This window comes from Petaurus breviceps, unplaced genomic scaffold (assembly GCF_028583685.1).
Source record: "Petaurus breviceps papuanus isolate PSGF00001 unplaced genomic scaffold, PetGlider_PUasm1.0 90763, whole genome shotgun sequence".
Taxonomy (NCBI): Eukaryota; Metazoa; Chordata; class Mammalia; order Diprotodontia; family Petauridae; genus Petaurus; species Petaurus breviceps.
The window spans coordinates 11211179-11229000 of record NW_027187340.1 but is presented as its reverse complement, the minus strand read 5'-3'; the positions used below and the strand labels follow the sequence as shown (position 1 = coordinate 11229000).

General features: G+C 39.8%; 1 long non-coding RNA gene across 1 annotated transcript in view; it reads left to right on the top strand.

Annotated features, from left to right (window-relative positions):
* The first annotated feature begins 2391 nt into the window (after positions 1–2391).
* LOC138146607 (uncharacterized) overlaps positions 2392–17822 on the top strand; it is a 29021-nt gene continuing 13590 nt past the window's right edge. Inside the window, exons 1-2 of the long non-coding RNA XR_011164546.1 lie at positions 2392–3234; positions 7900–8064. This is a non-coding gene — a long non-coding RNA (uncharacterized lncRNA). The remainder of the gene's footprint in view (positions 3235–7899; positions 8065–17822) is intronic.

Below are 17822 nucleotides of genomic sequence, written 5' to 3'. Positions count from 1 at the left end.
AAAGGGTGGGAAATTAACCCTGCAAAGGTTCAAGGACCAGCTCAAAATGTGAAATTTTGGGGTATACAATGGAACAAGGGGCTACGGGAGATTCTTCCTCAAGCCCAACAAAAGATTCAGGATTTTCCTACCCCTAACAATAAGAAGGAGGCCCAAAAGTTCATAGGATTGTTTGGATACTGGAGGCATCACATTCCACATTTGGGACAGATTTTAAAACCTTTATATAGAGTCACACGGAAGAAATATGAATTCGATTGGGGACTTTAGCAGAGTAAAGCTTCTGAAGAAGCCAAGGCTGCCATACAATTGGCCCTAGATTTGTGGCCCATGCAAAATGGTCCAGTGGAATTGGAAGTGACTGTAAAAGATGATTATGCAAACTGGAGCTTATGGCAAAAACAACAAAGCCGAAATGTACCTTTGGGATTTTGGTGTAGGAAACTCCCTTCATCTGGAGTCCAGTATATACCTTTTGAAAAGCAGTTGTTAGCTGCATATTGGGCTTTGGTGGCGACTGAACAACTGACTCTGGGCCATGAAGTGATATTAAGACCTGGAATCCCAATTATGACCTGGGTAATGAGTACCCCAGCTTCTCACAGAATTGGACATGCCCAAGAGGCTAGTATAATCAAATGGAAGTGGTATATTCAAAATAGAGTGAAAACAGGCAAAAGCGGAGTCTCTGCTCTACATGAATCTGTAGCAAACATAGAAATTGAGAGGAATGACACACCCCCTGAGCCAGAGGAACAGTTGGTACAGTCCACTGTAAAATGGAATGAGGGATATGATGTATTAACTGAGGAATAAAAGAGACATGCATGGTTTACTGATGGGACAGCAAAATATTTGGGGCAAAAAAAGACATTGGAAAGCAGTGGCCTATAATACACGTACTAGAAGGACTTTGGAAAGTACTGGGATAGGTGGAAGTAGCCAATATGCTGAACTTATGGCAGTATATCAAGCCATCAAAATAGAGCAAGGAGGACAGTGTCATATATTCACTGATTCATGGGCGGTAGCTAATGGGTTAGCTACATGGATGCCCATGTGGAAAAATGAAAATTGGGAAATTCATAGCAAACAAGTCTGGGGCAAAGAATTATGGGAAGATATCTGGAACATGTCTTTGGTCACTGACTTGTCAGTTTTTCATGTAGATGCTCATGTGGCCCTCACCACACCAGAATGTGAATACAATCCTCATGCTGATCGACTGGCAAAGATTGCTACTGAACATATTGTCCCTACTTTGACAACAACTGATGATCCGGTATTAGCAAAATGGGTCCACCAAACAGCAGGCCATTTGGGGGTCCAGGCCACACACCAGTGGGCACAAGATTGAGGTATTAGTATCTCTCATTTAATGTTAAAACAGATAGCAGAAGAATGTCATATATGTCAATTGGAAAAGGAGCGAACTGTTCCTCAGGTAGTAACTGGAGAGATAGCAAGAGGAAAAGTCCCAGCCCAAATCTGGCAAATAGATTATATTGGTCCACTACCACTGGATAAAGGATGCAGATTTATATGTACTTGTGTTGACACCTATTCAGGTGTACTAGTGGCTTGTCCTTATAAGAATGCAACCCAAAAAAACACTTGTAAAACTCTAGATCTCATAAGTCTATATTATGGAACCCCAATGCAGATTCAAAGTGACAATGGGTCACATTTCAAAGGCAATGAAATGAAGAAGTATTGTATATGGATATATCATATTCCATATTATCCAGAAGCATCTGGGTTAATTGAAAGAATGAATGGATTACTGAAAGAACAGTTGAGGAAGTTAAGTTCCAATAATTCATATCAACATTGGAAGGATAATTTGTTCATGGCTTTGTGTAATTTGAATAATAGACCATTGGGAGGAAGAACACCTCTAGCCAGAATGATGACCCCCAATCTGCAAATTAGAAAACAACAAATACATAAGATCCCAAATATTGAGTATTGGACCTTGAGGCCAGATGTCCCAGCACCATACTCAGGAACACCTGGTTCAGTGGGGTATGATTTACATTGTTTAGAGGACTTTTGGTTGAATAGGAAAGAAATAAGAAAAATCTCCACTGGGATATGCATAAGAATCCCTAAAAATCACTTTGGACAGATTTTACCCAAATCAGAATTAGCAGCTCAAGGAATACATATATTGGCTGGAGTAATAGATTCTAATTATCAAGGAGAAATTGTTGTAACATTCCATAATTTAGGTGAAGGGCCCATACAGATTCATAAAAATGATAGGATAGTTCAAGTGATTATCATTCCTTATCAAGGATTTGGTTCTACTGATAGAATAAAATCAGGAGCTAAAGTATGGGTAAAACAGAAGCCAGATGATGTTCCAAAGGCTGCAGAGATTATAGCACATGGGAGGGATAACACTGTAATTATTTTTTATTCTGTAGAAGATGATTACAAAATTGTATCCTTAACTCATTTATTCTACCATGAGTGAGGCTACAATAGTCTGGTTATTGTCTCTTTGCTTCTTCTTGACTTTTTGTCTGTTCACCTTGTTTGCTAGATTTGTTTCCGCAGGCTTGGTACCCTCCACCTGTAGATGCCTGATAGCTTAAGCTGGATGTCACCCCCTGTCTGCAACTGTGATGTGTCACCTTGGACCTGGCATCAAGCATATTAAGAACTGACCTCTCAAATGGGACCCCTTGGGACAGGGACAGCTCTACATCCGATTTCAGCAGCAAGTAGCCATGGAAGAAGAGACCTTCAGCCCTTACCACAAGATTTTGGGGCCCCCTTTTTTCGGGGTGGGGGGAATGATGGGAAGATTGTGCTCAAGCCCCACCCTAAAATATGGTTTTCTGTGTTTATTATGTGCTATTCTTGTTATATTGTTGTGAAATTTTGTTGACACCAGTTATTCCTACTGTATTTTTGCCAAGTAAGGGACATGAAAGATCTTGGGGCCGAATGTAAGGGTTATGGGATTTAAAGATCTTCCATGCCCCATTGGACTTGCTGACTTAGCAGGAAGGGGCGGAGCAAGAGGAAGCAGAAGCCAAGCTAAGAGTTCCTGCGGTGGCTTGCAGTGGTGGCAGCGGCAGCGGAAGCACAAACCCCTTTTTGAGTCAGCTAGAATTTCTTCTAAGGACTCCTGCAGAGGACTGTCAGGGGACGGAGCTGCTGGGAGCGTGCTTCCTGGACACTGGGTGGTTGCTGTGACTGTGGAGAGGAGGACCTTTGCCTGAGGTAGCCTGTTCTGTTTTAAAGGCTTGAGAATGTGGGTGCTTTCTACTTTATCTACCTGTGCCAATTTCATAACTACTCTGATGGCTTTGACTTTCTGGTTTTGGGACTCTGTCTTTTGATATTTTAATAAATGTTCTAGCTTATTCCCCCATATAGCAAGCCTGATACATTTTGTGATGGATAATTACATCAGCATATCTGTAATTTCCGTAGGCATTGTGAATATTGCATTGCTGATATGAGAACTGCTGGTGCTTTACACCAAAGCACCTGCTTCAGCTACTCTATGGCCATTAGAACAGATTGTTCTCAAATGTCCATTCCACTGGGGGAAGTCTTCATATGGTTGGAGTAGACATCCCGCTAACTTACCAGCAGGTTTAAAGACTGTTGGTTAATGGCAACCTGGTTTAGCCCAGCTGCCAAGATTGTTTTACCAGAGTGTGGCTGCTGTGTATGCAACAGCTTCTTGGAGCTACCTCTGGACCCATATTACTTGTGGGAACCAGGACAAGTTGCTCTCAGTGTAGTAGGCGCCTCTCTCAGATTGTAAATTAAGGATCAGTTGCTTATTTGCATTGGTGGAGAGTGTCTCCTAGAACAATAAAATCAAAGGCCCGAACCAAAAAAGATAAATACTTAAGTAACATTTTCTTGTGATTAGGAAAGGAAAGCCTACAAATGATAGTTGTCCATATTCCCTAGTGTAAACAATAGGCTCTGGTCTCAGATTGTGATCTCCTTGAGAGTGGGGACCTCTACCTTTCTTTGTATTCCAAACACTTAGCACAGAGTCTGACTGTGTAGGTCAGTAGTAGGTACTTTATTTCATTAAGTAGTTTATTTTATGTATTAAATAGTTTGTTTATTAAGTAGTAGATGATTAATAAATGTTTATTGATTGACTGGCTTTTTAAAATGCCCTCTCTTTAGTATATAAAGATGTTGCTGCTGACATTCACTCTGAGTTGTTTTTCCAATGATGGTGATGGATTTTAACTGGTGATTAATATCTGTAAATAATTGACTAGGATTAAGGGTATGACATGTAGGGTTTGGGTTGCTGTTGGGTTGGGGTTTTTTTGTTTATTTGTTTTTTTCATATTCAGGAAGAGGACCTAGATAGAGAAGAGAGACCATATCCTTTGGCCTCATTAGCACCTTGCTTTAATCAGCTGAGCTAACTAGCACAGACTAGGTTTGTTCTGAATCTAGTTTATAAGAAAGGCTGAGACACTTCATTTGCAACAGAAAATGTGGGTCAAAAGGTGTTTAGTTGCTATCCAAAGTGTAAGTAGATATATGGAATAAATTGTGCAGGGTTAATATAGATTCACACACTTTGTAGTTCAGAGTTCTGTCCCTGACAGAAGCAGCCTGGTGTGGCAGAAAGGGCATTGGTGTTGGTTCAGAGGAGCTCAATGCAGATTCTGGCCCTGACCATTGGTACCTGTGTGAGCTTGATCCTTAGCTTCTTCCTCTGACAAAGGAGGAATTCACTAGATGATGTCTACAATTCCTTCCAATTTGAAATCTCTGATTCTTTGCTCGTCAATAAGGATTCCTAGAATGTCAGAGTTGGAAGGGAAATTATAGATCACTTAGTCCATACTCTTCATTTTACAGATAAGAGAACTAAGATCTAGAAAAGAAACATGACTTGGATAAATCAATATATTAATTTGGTAGAATTCAAAAAGATAAAATAATATAGACACATTTCAAGTGGCAGATGTTTTTTTTTTACAAGTGTAATGTCAGTTAGCTGAATGCAGCCAGATTTATTCTATTTTGCTTTGAAGCCTTTCATATTTCAGCTGGACTATTGATAGAAGAGACAGAGGAAAGGAGAGGAGAGGGGAGGTGATGGGAAGAGAAAAGACAGAGATAGAGACATGCAGAGACAGAGAGAGACAAAGACAAAGAAGAGGAGAAAGAAGGATAAAAGACTCTTCTTTTTTTAACTCCTCATATTTAGAGTTAGAAATGCCCTCAGAGCTAATATAGTCAAACATCCTCATTTTATAGATCAGAAAACAGTCTAGAGAATTCAAGTAAGTTGCCCAAGTTCATGAAGTGAGCCCCAGAGCCAGGATTCAAATCCAGGCTTCTGACTTCATATCCAGAGTGCTTTCTACCATAGTATTTCTTGACTTGTAAGTCTTCATTGCCCATGGCACTGGTTACATCAACAGACACGGCTGATTAAACAGGAAGGATTTGCCCATAGCCCCTCTTCTTTTACTCTTTATGTTGTACTTCAAACTCCTTTTCAACCTTCTCTTAAGGTGTTTATTGTATATCATATCCCTGCTTTTATTTAGCTTTAGATAGATTTTTGCTCCTCCCTGGGGATGCATTCCTAAGCAACTCAACTCTAAGAAGACCAGGTCACCCTGGTTTAGATTACATCTAATGATCTCATACCTTCTACAGATTCTGCCTTTTACAAAAGGAACTTATGTCCCACCTCATAACTATTTGAGACCCTCTAGATCTACTCTGTCTAGGAATTGGGCTGCTCTGCTTGGCCCCAGAGGGCAGAAACAGGAAAAATGGGTGGAAACTAAAGATATACAATTTTTAGCTTGATATAGGAGAAAAATAAAATCCTTTCTAGTGGGCTACCTGGAGAGGTAGTGAGCCTATTATCCCTGGAGTTCTCTAAATGGAGACCTCTTATACAGGACACTCTTCAAGGAATCCTTGCCCATGCACAAAGGAGATTAATTAGATAAACTCTGAGGTTTCTTCCAAGTCTGAAATTCTATTGTTCTAAGATAACACTATCTGCTACTGCTTTCATAGATGAAGGTCTTCTTAAGTCTCAAACAATGTCTGGCTTCTACCTAAAGTGGAATGTGACTACATGTGCGATAGTACGGAAAGTTCTTATAAATATGTAAGAAAAGAGATCCTTCATGGCAAAACTAAGATGAATGGAGAATCCCTAACATTTCCAACCACTGTACTATTCAACCCTGATCTTAGGACAACTGTCTCTTCTCCACCTCTCCCCACAAAAATGCATTGATTTAGTCTTGGAAAAAAAAAATGTTTGCTCAGAAAGCCAAGGGTAGGAGATAATGTTAAAAACAGAAATCATGATAGCTAGTATTGTCTACCTAACCCAAGATGAATCTCAGCAATCTTACAGGTTACTTGGAAAATGAACTACCTTACCAAGGTCTGAATACTTCCAAGAGAACTTGGAACCGACTCAGAATTCTTACCTCTTGCAAATGAGGTATCTGTTAAGGGAAGAAGCAAACAAAAAAAGTAGCAAATAATATCTGTCTTTTCAGCAGGTTACAATATGGAATAATCTGTAGACTGTTCATTCATTAGAATCTATTGGTCAATCAACAAACATTTATTATGTACCTACTATATGCCAGGCATTCAGCTAGGGGAATGGTACACATACAAAAGAATGAAGCAATCTTCTTCCCATGGACTTTATAACCCACAATGCTGGTTGCCCATACAAATAGTTTGGCGAATAAATAAAACTTCATCCTTAAGTTTTTCAAAGTAGTCCTATATATACCAATCCAAGTACTTCCATATATACTGAAATAAGTCAAGGCATATGTTGATACTCAGTAACTTAATGTTAAAATATGGAAAGGAGGACAATGAAAAATGTTTTAAATTTTTTTCTTTGGGATTAACAAATAGATGAGTTATGCTAGCACATCTAGAAAGCTTTCTTCAAGAAAAGAATCTGAAGGTATTAGGGCAAGTACTGAATAATGTCATAAAAATGAAATCAACTATATTTTAATGGAAACAAAATAACTGTTTACGAACACAGACATCATCTCTAAATCAATTGTTGATGTGACATCAGTTTATCACCTAATTAGAATGAAGGTAAAAATTAATCACCTTGAAGGAAAAGATAAAGATTAAAAGACACCTTCATTGAATAAAATTAACTCCAAACTCATCTTTTAAAGCTTAAAAATAGGAAATGGACAGATGCAAAGACCTTGACTCTGACTACAATCACTTCTTAAGAGAATTTTGTCCTACATAACACAATTGTCACTAAGAACAGACCCAAAGAGCCTATAGGGATGCTGTCTCAGCCAGAAAACACCTGATCCTTCTGGCAAGTGAAGAGGCATGGCAGCCAAGGACAACATCAGCTTGAGTATAAAATCACTTGCAAAAGCATTATAGAGGAAGATGAACAAAGATTACAAATTTTGACATATCTCAAAATCATGAAAAGCAGTGATCAGGAAAACGAACCCTCAGAAAAGTTGTCATGAGACCTGACCAAAACCCATCACTCTAAGAGTATTTATAGATGAAACTGGAAGGAGGGAAAGAAATGGAAAAATAGCTTATCCAGGTGTTTGCTTCAGGTGAAGGCACACTTTGTACTTTTGCTCTGTCAGTATTTTGAGCTATTTGCTCCAGGTATCAAAATGACAAGCTATATAGCTCTGGGCATAAACCAAAATATTAATGAAGGGTAAATGTTTTTGATCAATACAGATCAATAGCTACATCCATTCCAGAAGATGGTTTGTACTAAAAAGCTCATTAAAAAAAGAGCTAAATTTTAAAATCATGAAACAGTGACAATGGGTCAGATATATTGGCAATGGAGGCTTCCTATTTATCAGTTTCTTTTCCAAATTCTGTTCCTAGAAATATCTACATAGACAACTCTGCCTGCCATTGAGGAGCTTCTAGGAAGAAGGGACAAGAGGACCATGTTCTGTCTCCAGCTATACAAGCACATGTATTTCCAATGTGAGGAGTTATGGCCATGGCGAGGAACTGTACTCAACTGAACTGATGCAGATGACTGAGGTGGGCCATGCAGGCTTAGCCTCAATGCTAGAATGTTAAAAATATGTGTCATGGTGAGAAAGTTGGGCAGCTAGTCATTTGGGGCATATCCTCTTTTATGAGCTCAGACCTGTTTCAGTATCCAGGTCTATGAACCATAGCATGCCTTTACATCAAATTTTCCCATTTTCCCCTTGGTATCTGTCACATTGTCAACCTATGATTCTAGTCCTCCATCAGAGCTTTTGTTTCTGGTTCCTACCCATTTATCATCTTGGAATAGATGGACCGTTGTGCTGCTGATGTTTCTTCATTTACATCTTGTATAAAATTGCCCATACCATTACTGTGATGATCACACCCCAACCTGGCTGCCCTATGAGCACTCCATCCTGTTCCACGGAGGAGTGTCTGTGAGGGCTCTTGGCCCTGCCTCTCACCACACTGTGGAAAAATGCAGGTTGATTGGTGATTTTCAAAATGATTTCCCAAAGCCAGACAAGCCCCAAACTCCATACATACCCAACAACAGAATGATACCCAAGACTCCCTTTCAAAATGTTCACTCTGGAAAATTAAGGGCTTGGTGCATTCTTTTGCTCTGATTTAAATTCAGTCCAGTTCCTTCTTTCTTTTCCTTGCTGCCACACCAGCTGTGCTTGTTAAATGCCTGTCTCATTAACATGTTTAATTTTCAGCATGGATTGGAAAGGTTTGAGATGTAAAGGTAATACAAATCACTCCTCAGTGCATAAAAATGACATGTACAAATGAAATGGTCATCAAATGTCTTGAAGTAGGAAAGGAAAGGTCTGACTCTAAAGACTGGTAAGAAATGGGAGCTGTTGCCTTTAGAATTTTGTTCTCTGTATGAATAAGGGAGACCCTCTGCTTCTATTGGGAAATGTCACTGAGATTTCCAAAAAAACTATCTGGGGGTATCACAGGTATGGCCCCTGCTCTCTTGGGGCCCAGTAAATGGCATTATAGACAGACAAGCTCTGTAGACAAACAAGGTGAGGTAGACATGCATATATAAGCCCAGAATTTGGTATGGGGATAAGGAATGAAGAGAAATGTGTGAGCTTTGGCTAGACTAGAGAGCTGGGTAGATCAGAGGATCAGAGATTTAGAAGTATAAAGGAACTGCATAGTTGACTCCAACTTGCTCATTTTACAGATGAGAAACTGAGGTCTGGAGAGACTAATTGTCTTGCCAAAGGTTACACAGGAAATAAGTGCCAGACATAGGATGGGGAACTCACATTTCATATCATGCTGCACCTCACTGACTCCCCCATATCTTCCTTGTCTCCAGGTTCTTTAAGCAATTTCATGGAGGAAATGTGATAAGAAAAGCTGTTTGAATAATGGTTTTAGACACATTGGTGAACCATGAATTTCGAAGGAACAGAGGAAGGAAGGAAACAAGCATTTATTAATGCACTATGTGCCAGGCACTATGTTAAGTGCTTCATAAACATTATCTCGTTTGATCCTCACAACAACCCTAAGGCGCAGGTGCTATTATTATTCCCATTTTACAACTGGGGAGACAGAGGCAAATAGTGCTTTAGTGTCTTGCTCAGGAGCCCATAGTTATTGAGTGCCTCAGGTTAGATTTTAATTCAGGTCTTCATGCCTCAAAGTCCTAGGATCCCAATGTTCTATCCATTGTACCACCTAGTTGCCTGTTCTAGGTGTCAAGTACGGATCAGGAAAGCAGTCACATCTTTGGAAAGGCACAGAATGCTAGCAACAAAGGGAAGGGACATGAAGAAGTAATTAGCTGAAATGTCATCTTCGGCAAATTCAGTTTGGGTTTTCTCGGGAGGTACAAGCATCCCACTTCCCACAGAGTCTATGTCCTGTATAGGGGATGGTAGGTGAAGGGAAGATGAACCCTCTTAGTAGGATGGGGATGGGACACTGGGGTTGGTGGCCAAGGCAGCTCTACCAAGTGCCTCCAGAATACCTTTGGAAATAGTGTCAATACAATGGGAAACCACTAAAGGCCTTCAGGGCATTGTCAAAAGAACAGCTTTAGGTACAGAGAACAAAAGGATTCTGTAACAGTCAAAATGAAAAGTCACAGTAGCATGGTATAAAAATTAGATTTGGATACAATCCAGAATGTGAGAAGCAAAGGAAATCACATTGATTTTAAAATGGTTGCCACTCTTCATTTTGATAAGTTAGTGATGGACTGGTATTGAGCTTACTGTGATAAAGCCAGACACAGGGGAAAGTAATTTTGTTTTGTTTTGTTTTTTGGAGGGGGGAAGGCAGGGCAATTGGGATTAAGTGACTTGCCTGAGGTCACATGGCTAGTAAGTGTTAAGTGTCTGAGGCCTTATTTGAACTCAAGTCTCCTGACTCCAGGATCAGTGCTCTATTCACAGCTCCATCTAAGCCGCCTCCAGGAAAGTAATTGCAATTGCCCCTCCCATAAAGTAACTTTAAGAAACCATGATGGAGAGATGGCTTGATGGGTAAGGGAGGGATCACAGGATCATGGAATCATAGACTTAAAATGGTGAGGTTTTCCATACAGTTGAATCCCCCTCCTCATTTTACAAATAAAGAAATGGAGGCACAGAGAAGTTAAGTCCCTTGCTCACACACAGCTAGAAAGTATGTAAACAAACCATTACATCCCAGATCTTCCTGACTACAACTCCAGTAATATAAAAACAAAAAATACCTTTCTTTTAAATTAAAGAAACCATTGTGATATCAACAGAAGTGCCTATTATCTTCTTAGCTTCGAGATGCTAAAGCTTTTGGTGAACAACTTCTTGAGACATGGAGTAAACATATAACTTAGATTTGTGAACAACCTTTGAAAAGCAATTGGACTAGAAAAAGCATGAAGCTACCAACTGTGATTGTGATATCTAAGGAACTTCCTCTTCTATATGTGGCTGGCATTTTGTGGTATAAGCATGAGACTAATACTGTGGATTATAAACTTGGGATATGAGATCAAGTGACACCATGACTCAGGGGACAGAGAGTCAGCTTTGAAGCCAGGAAGGCCTAGGTTTAAATCCTACATGTGGCACATTCTGGCTGTGTGACCCTGGGCAAGTCACCTAACCTTCTTAGTGCTCTAGAAACCCTCTAAGATCATATATTGCAGAAAAGGTGTTGGTTTGCATAGGTAGAAGAAGTTTCCTCACATGGGAGTTACTTATACCAAATAAATAACAAGTCTAGTCCCTATCCCTGTCCCCTAATATTACTGATTATAAACTCAGAGTATGAAATCAGTAGGGTTTTCTTCATGGGGGTCTGGGAGGAAGAAACACAAATTCATAAACAGATGTGAGTGATGGCCCTGCATGACTGGGAATGTCGAGCATGTTTGCTTAAGAAACAATTGGTGCAAGATGGTGGAGTAAAAGCAGGAACTTGCTTCAGCTCCTGGTCCAATATTGGTTAAAAAAATTACTCTAAACAAATTTTAGAGCTACAAAAACCCATAAAGTGACAGAGAAACAAATCTCCCGCTGAAGGCAGCCTGGCAGGCCAACAGGAAGGGTCTATCACACAGGGCTGGGAGCCAAGCACAGTCTCCTGTGAGTCCCCTGAGCAGCAGCACAGACTGGCCAAAGCAGACTTCAGGAGAGTGAATCACTGGCAGCTGTAGCTGTTTCCATACTTCTCAACCCATAAATGCCAAAGAGAAAGTAAAAGGACAGTGGGAAACTATGTTGGAACTGGGGGAGAGGTGGTGGAAGTGTGGGGGCTACCACTGCTGCCATGTAACTGCCTCTGGAGATCCGGGCCTGCAGATCTTAGGGGCACCAAGTGACCACTCAAAGGGTAATCACTTTTGTTTTGATCTCCTTGGATCTGGGTTGTAGTCTTGGGTGGTGGTCCTGGGGTGAGGAACACCAGTGTGCCACAGCTTGTGGTGGCTTTTAGAGAAGGCACCCTCCTCATAGCTCTGGCAACTATGAAAATACCAGTGATTTGGGACATAGCTCTCTCCACTCTGGAAGCAGAGTTCTACCATGGCAAAGAGCTCAAAAGTCAAGTAATTGGTTGGCAAGAGGAGCAAGCAGAGGAAGTGCAACCAGACCATAAAATCCTTTTTTGGGGACAAAAAGGATCAAAACATGGAACCAGAAGAAGAGAACAAAGTCAGAAGTCCTGCATCAAAAGCTTCCAAGAAAAATATGAACTGCTTATAGGCCATGATGGAGCTCAAGAAGGATTTTGAAAATAAGTAAGAGAAGTAGAAGAAAAATTGGAAAGAGAAATGAGGATGTAAGAAAATCATGATAAGCATGTCAACAGCCTGCTAAAGGAGACCCCAAAAACTATTGAAAAAAATAACTCCTTAAAAAATAGACTAACTCAAATGGCAAAAGAGGCCAAAAAAGTCAATGAGGAGAAGAATGTCTTAAAAAAAATCAAAATGGCCAGATGGAAAAGGAATTCCAAAAGCTTACTGAAAAGTGTAATTCCTTCAAAATTAGATTGGAGCAAATGGAAGCTAATGACTTTATGAGAAATCAAGATACTATAATACAGATCTAAACAAATGAAAAAAATAGAGGGCAATGTGAAATATCTCATTGGAAAAACTACTGACCTGGAAAATAGATCCAGGAGAGATAATTTAAAAGTTATTGGACTACCTGAAAGCCATGATCAAAAAAACAGCCCAGAAATCATCCTTCAAGAAATTCTCAAGGAAAATTGCCCTGATATTCCAGAACCAGAGGGCAAAATACAAATTGAAAGAATTCACCAATCACTTCTTGAAAAAGATCCCAAAAAGAAAACTCCTAGGAACATTATAGAGCAATTCCAGACTTCCTACATCAAGGAGAAAATATTACAAGCAGTCAGGAAGAAACACTTTGAGTATTATGAAAACACAATCAGGATAACACAAGATCTAGGAGATCCCACATTAAGGGACTGAAGGGCTTGGCATATGATATTCTGCAGGTCAAAGGAGCTAGGATTAAAACCAGGAATCACCTACCCAGCAAAACTGAGCATAATGCTTCAGGGGAAAATATGGTCATTCAATGAAATAGAGGACTTTCAAGCATTCTTGATGAAAAAACCAGAGCTGAACATAAAATTTTACTTTCAAATATAAGAAAAAAGAGAAGTATGAGAAGGTAAACAGGAAAAAGAAATGATGATGAACTTGTTAAAGTTGAACTATTTATATTCCTACATGGAAAAATGAAAATTGTAACTCATAAGACTTTTCTCAGTATGAGGATAGTTGAAAGGAACATATATGTGTATATATATGTATCTATAAATATATACATGTATGTATAGGAGGGTGTATGTGTATATAAATATATCTGCGAGTATGTGTACATGTGTGTACATGTATACATAGAGGGCACAGGATGAGTTGAATATGAAGGGATAATATCCAAAAAATAAAATTAAGAGGCGAGAGAGGAATATATTGGAAGAAGGAGAAAGGGAGAGATAAAATGGGGTAAATTATCTCATGTAAAAGAGGCAAGAGAAAAATGTTACAATGTAGGGGAAGAACAGGAAGGTGAAAGGGAATGGCTCAACCTTACTCACATTGGATTTGGCTTAACATACACATTCAATTGGGTATCTTACCTTACATGAAAGTAGGGAAGAAGGGAATAAGAGGGGGAATGATAGAAGGGAGGGCTGATTAGGGGAGAGGGTAGTTATAAGCATATGCTTTTGCAAAGGGACAGGGTCAAAGGAGAAAATAGAATAAGTGGGGGTGGAATAGGATGGAGGGAAAGATAGTTAATCTTTCACAATATAACTACTATGGAAGCATTTTGCGTAACTACAGATGTACAACCTATATTGAATTGTTTGTCTTTCCAGTGGGGGTGAGGGTGAGGAAGGAAGAAGGGAAAGAATCTGGAAATCAAAGTTTTAAAAACAAATGTTAAAAAAAGGAACAATTGGCATCCATGAAGGTATCAGGATTCAACCTGCACTCTAGGATGCTCTTCAATTATCATGGGCTCTGAGCCAGTCCATTCCCACAACTTCTTGATCTCCCTAGCAACAGCCTAGCAACAGCAGCAACCTATCAGGACTGTGCCTGAGGGGACTTTTTGTGTTACTCTATCAAAGCTAATACTGAAACCTAGTGTGATTCTTATATCCCTTTGGGGAGCTGGCCACCTCCCAGAAATTGGTAACTCTAGGTCTGTGTATGACATGAAAACGCGTAGATGTATGGACCAGGGTTGATAAAACTCCATGACTGTTCAATGTGGGAAAATCAGACATCCATGTCTGTTGGTAATTTGTCCCAATCTTGCTTTTGGTGGATCTCATAGAAGCTAAACAAAACATCTAAAATGCTGGCCTGGTTGTGTCTGCCACAATCCTGTGCAAAGATGGACTCTACTCCCCTCTCTGCCCCAATTTCAATCTGAGTCAAGTGAAAATCCTGGCTAATTGGTGTTTACACCAGCACTGCCACATAGACCAGCTGCTACTGAAGTCAAACGAGCTGCTCACATAACAGGCCAACAGGCAATGTCTGATCTGGGAGCACTTGACAGAAATCAACCCAAGAGGGGTACAGATGATTTAATAAAGCAGCATAAGACATTTAATTACCTTTCTTTCTGGCAACTACAAAAACCATTTTGTACAGTAAACAAAGTATATAAGCCTAGAGTTTATGGACAAATGTTGCTCGTAGTTGAAATATGTTAACTAGCTTCAGTTCCTTTTATAAGGTCATAAATTTGGAGCTGAAAGTGGTTTTTAGAGGACACTGAAGTGGCAGACTCTATAGACCTGGAGTTAGGAAGACCTGAGTTCAAATCTCGTCTTAGACACTCACTAGCTGCGTGACCCTGGAAAAATCACTTAAATTCTGTTGGCCTCAGTTTTCTCAACTATAAAATGGGCATAATAAAAGCTCCTAGACCTAAGGTTGTTATGAGGAACAATTGAGATATATTTGTAAAATGCTTAGCATAGTACCTGGCATATAATGGGCATTCTATAGATTCTAACTATTATTTACAGATAAGGAAACTAAAGCAGGGAGATGTGAAGGGATTTACCCAGGGTTATGCAGTTAGCACAGACCCAGGACTGTCAAGATTCTATTAGGAAAAACCCTGTTTTCCAGAGCTAAGGTCCAGCAAGCAAGCTGTTCCCTGAGCTTGACCTAACAACAATCCCCAACACTTGTAACCAACCACCAACAATCCTTTGTACTTGCAGCTGACAAGTCAACCTAACTAGATGCCTCCCTGCTGCTCCTGACCATGCTAACTGGCTCTGTGCCCCACTGAACAACCACAAGACTCAATGACCTTAAAGACTTGGACTCTGTTGTGGTCTAACTATGGACTTGGAGACTGTTTATTCAAGACCCAAGAATGCCTGTGTTGTGGTCAAGCCAGTAGGAAGCAGGACTTTGCTTGCAAACTATTTCCCTCACCTTGAAATTAAGCTTCTGTTTGATTCCTGCCTCTCCCATCTCTAACCTGTTCTGTTTGGCTCTGTCTATCCATAGGTCAGAGGCCAGTTCTGTCCAGCTGACAAGAACCAATGAAGGTGTTCTTGCTCCAACTTAACCACTTTATCTATGTAATGGAAATGCAAATTTAAAGATCTTCCCTGCCCCTAGGCTAAAGTGCACCTGGAGCCTGGGGTGGAAGGCTTGTTTTTCAGTTGATACTTTTTGATTGGCCAGTGGGTTCTCTGAGCCAGGAGAAGGCTATATAAGCCCTGATGTGTAGCTTTGTTTTGGGGGCTCACTTTGAGAAGTGTTCTGTGATTTGATCTGGATTCTGGGAAGCCGTTGTCCAGAGCCCCCCGGCTTTGAAACCCAGATGTTGATTGGGTATGGATGTAATGGTTGGACAGTTTGGAAATCTGTCTACTTGATCTGTTTCTGTCTTGATAATTCTGTCTGTATATTCTGAAGTTCGGGGTGCTGACCTCTTTCCCCTGAACTAGGTAAATGATACATGTTTGACTGATTAAAGTAAGCTTGTTAACCCATTTTGAGTTGCTTTCCTTTATCAAAGCAGATCCAAAAACCTGTATGGGCAGCCACCCTGAGGACACTTGGGGTGCTTGCTGCCACAATCTACTACTTCACAATGGTGCCACTTCTTTTCAGGGACAATATTATAGGCTCAAATAAACTGTCAATCCTAGTAAAAAGCCAGTAAGAAACTAACAAAGCTATCACTCATGCTCAAATTGCCTTGGGGACACAGCTGTCTTCTTCAACCACCTGATCTAAGCTAGCATCAAAGCATACTCCTGTCTTGAGAACAAACAACCATAGAATTATATGGTCTAGGCCAAGGTTTCTTAAAACTTTTTCCACTAGTGACACCTTTAGATTTCAGAAGGATTGTTGGTGTTTCTTGGCCTGAGGACATGCACAATTCAAAGTGTACATGCTTTGTGTTCAGAACCAAGGCTACAGTGAAGTTGCAATGCAACTCAGGCAAGTGCTGCCAGAAACACCTCTGATTCATTATGTATTTGATTTCTAGTTAGCATTTGGTTGTTGCACGTTCAGAAACCTTTTCCTGTCGCCAAACTTTCTGTTACCCCATATGGGGTTCTAACCTACAGTTTAAGAAGCACTGCTAGGCCACCATAAGCTCCTTTGTATAAGTTTCAAGAAACCCCCTGATACTTCCAGACTGATTTCCTTTCTAGAATTAGTTTCTCACTATAAAAAGCCATGTCCCTTAAGTGATTATCCCAACAGTTTCCTTTTTTCTAGTTTCTGAGACTCATTGGTTTCTAGAACAAATAATAGAGCTGAGGAAATAAAATTAAATTGGAGACAATTTTTCCTGGTGCAGTTTGCTGCATCTAATTGGCTGCACATAGACTGCTAAAGAAATAGTAATAACTTCCTCTGGGGGGTGACTTTCTAGAGCCTAGATCCCTTAGCCATTTTTGTGGTCATGAACCCCTTTTGTCCTCTGGTGTAGCCTATGAACCTGTTCTCAGAATGTTTTTAAATGCGCAAGATAAAATACATAGGATTACAAAGAAAACTAATTATATTGAAATAGTTATCAATAGGTATATATTCATATATATATATACATATATATATATATATATATATATATATAATTTTTAAATTAAGTTAATGGACCCCAGGTTAAGAAGTGTTGACCTAGAGCCAGGACTCATCATCTTCATCATCATCATCATAATGATGATGAGAAGAAGAAGAAGAACAAGAACAAGACGAACAAGAACAAGAAGAACAAGAAGAACTGGCGTACACAATAAATAATAACAAATAATTTACCCCTCTACTAAGGGCAAGGCATTTCACTATAAATGGAAAGAAGTTTCAAGATATTAAAGGAACCTAATGAAGTAATCACAAGTAGCTGAGGGAGTAAGATGATGAGAAAAAGGCAAAGAGACTTTTCAGGAAAAGAGTCAGGAAGATAGGGAGACCATGATAGGACATGACCCTTTTATAATAATGGGACTCAGGATGCTAATGTATCTTCCAGAATTTCTAAGAGCATGAGTTAAGTATTTTCTCCCCTTAGCCAACAGCTGGGTATTAATTCATTTTAAGTGTACATCATAGAAATACCTAACAGCTAAGGACAGGATTTGGCTACTAATGTATTGCAGGAAACTATCTTCCTTCCTTGTAGGAAACTGATCCTCTCTCTATTACAGACTAATTTCTTTATCAGACATAAAATGCCCCAACTTTTAGATTCATTATTCATTTCTCTCTCTCTCTCTCTCTCTCTCTCTCTCTCTCTCTC